General features: G+C 56.1%; 1 non-coding gene across 1 annotated transcript in view; it reads right to left on the reverse strand.

Moving 5' to 3' along the window:
* The window catches only part of LOC124608863, a 1,910-nt gene extending 1,740 nt beyond the window's left edge, over positions 1-170 (reverse strand). Inside the window, exon 1 of the ribosomal RNA XR_006979419.1 lies at positions 1-170. This exon is cut by the window's left edge and continues 1,740 nt beyond it. This is a non-coding gene — a ribosomal RNA (small subunit ribosomal RNA).
* Positions 171-2,500: the final 2,330 nt, after the last annotated feature.

Below are 2,500 nucleotides of genomic sequence, written 5' to 3' on the forward strand. Positions count from 1 at the left end.
GTATTAGCTCTAGAATTACCACAGTTATCCAAGTAACGTGGGTACGATCTAAGGAACCATAACTGATTTAATGAGCCATTCGCGGTTTCACCTTAATGCGGCTTGTACTGAGACATGCATGGCTTAATCTTTGAGACAAGCATATGACTACTGGCAGGATCAACCAGGGAGCTGCGTCAACTAGAGCTGAGCAGCCGGCCGCCCGGGAGTGTGTCCCGGGGGCCCGCGCGAACACGCAAGCGTCCGCTCAATTATTCTGCAAACAGGAGGAGGCTGAGCTCCCCTGCACCATACACCTCGAAACCCTCTCAGGTCCCGGCGGCGCGCAGCGCCGTCCTAAGTACTTGGTCGGGTTCGAGAGAGGCGCAATCGCCCGGAGTTTGGCGAGTAGACGCTTTAGGTGCGACCACCCGTGCTCCCAACTGAGCTTGCCGCTGCCGACAGAGGCCCGGGAGCGTGCTGTCGTGGCATTGCCGGCGGGAGACAACACGCGCCACCTACGGTGACCGGCAGCTCCAACGCCAGCGCCACAGAAGGACAAAAGCCCCACTTGGGTGCCGAAGCGAACTCTCCCAGCACAGCGCACGCGCCAACACGTCCGCACAGCTGCGATACAAACCACCTGCGAGAACCGCAGAGGCGACCGAGCAGCAGACGGCGTCGCGGCGCCGAGCGCCGGGCGGCGGCGCATCCTCAGCGCACACAGTCCTCAATCGGACCAGCACACTGCAGATGTCCACCGCGCTTCGCACCGGGCCCGCGAGGACCTACTTTGGCCGCACGGCGCCGCGTGCAGGGTGCGCCGGCGCGCAGCTGCGCCGCCTGCCGCCTCCGTCGGCCGGCGCGCCTGCCACTGGCCGCCCCCACCAGCCGGCTGTAGCGCGTGCGCCCACGCACCGCGCGGCCAGCACGCCGGGAGGCCCCCCCTCACCGGCCGGGGACGGTCCCACCCAGCCACCGCCGCGTATCGCTTCACACCCAGATGCCATTCACGTTCGTGGGCATGGTGGGTATCGCTGGAACAACCGGTTGGTAGCTCAACCGATCGTCGCCATCACTGATTCACCTCTAGCGAGAACAACCGCACCACAACGGTTTACCAGTTGTTCATTTGCGTAACGTCACCAGCAAACGTAGGCGTCCATCGCCATTTGCAAATTCAACGATTGTTGCATGCCTGTGTCAGGTGTCACGACACACTATGTCTGCCCACATACACGCAACAACATGTGCACGCTTCGCGAACACGTGGAAGGTGGCCCCCGTACGTATGCGATGTCCATTGCGCGAACGACTGTCAACCGGCCTCTGTCGCATGTCGCAGATGTGGAACGCAGTGCACCATGCTATCACGGTGTGTGAGAAGAGACGACTACGTCTGACAACACGCGCCACTACATCAACAGACGGCTCATGCTGATCGCCATCCAGGGCATACCACACTGCAATCCAGCTCTTATAGGGAGACGACACGTAGCTGAGTGCACAACATTTGGACCGCATGGTTCGCCGTTGTTGGCGCAGTCGTTGTACGGTCACATGTACCACGATGTATCATTCAGTACATGAGGACCAATGTGCAGTACAGTGTGTGATTTGGACGTACAACATCAGCGGACAGTTGACACAGGCCGTACCACAGCGTAGGCTACGTGCTTCGCCATGCGAATGCCAATGAACAACTGCAAATGCCAATGAACAACTGCAAAGGGCATTGAGCATGTACGTCCTGCTGCCATCCACATTACAGTGTATAGCTGCAAGGTGTTTAACATGAAGCGATACACTGGGGACCGGGCAGTGCGAGTAGCAAACTATATTGCGGGGGTTGCAGTTAGGCAACACTACACTAATTTAACGCGTCGTATGACAATTACAGAGCAGGTTAAGGCCCAACGTGTGTTGGGTTAAGGCCCAACGTGTGTTGGGTTAAGGCCCAACGTGTGTTGGGTTAAGGCCCAACGTGTGTTGGGTTAAGGCCCAACGTGTGTTGGGTTAAGGCCCAACGTGTGTTGGGTTAAGGCCCAACGTGTGTTGGGTTAAGGCCCAACGTGTGTTGGGTTAAGGCCCAACGTGTGTTGGGTTAAGGCCCAACGTGTGTTGGGTTAAGGCCCAACGTGTGTTGGGTTACAGCGCAATATGGGTTACGTTAAGGGGCAATATAGGTTAGGTTAAGGTACGATATAGGTTAGGTTAAGGTACGATATAGGTTAGGTTAAGGTACGATATAGGTTAGGTTAAGGTACGATATAGGTTAGGTTAAGGTACGATATAGGTTAGGTTAAGGTACGATATAGGTTAGGTTAAGGTACGATATAGGTTAGGTTAAGGTACGATATAGGTTAGGTTAAGGTACGATATAGGTTAGGTTAAGGCGCAACGTGGGTTAGGTTACGGCGCAACATAGGTTAGGTTACGGCGCAACATAGGTTAGGTTACGGCGCAACATAGGTTAGGTTACGGCGCAACATAGGTTAGGTTAAGGCGCAACATAGGTTAG

The sequence above is a fragment of the Schistocerca americana genome, chromosome 3 (assembly GCF_021461395.2).
Source record: "Schistocerca americana isolate TAMUIC-IGC-003095 chromosome 3, iqSchAmer2.1, whole genome shotgun sequence".
NCBI lineage: Eukaryota > Metazoa > Arthropoda > Insecta > Orthoptera > Acrididae > Schistocerca > Schistocerca americana.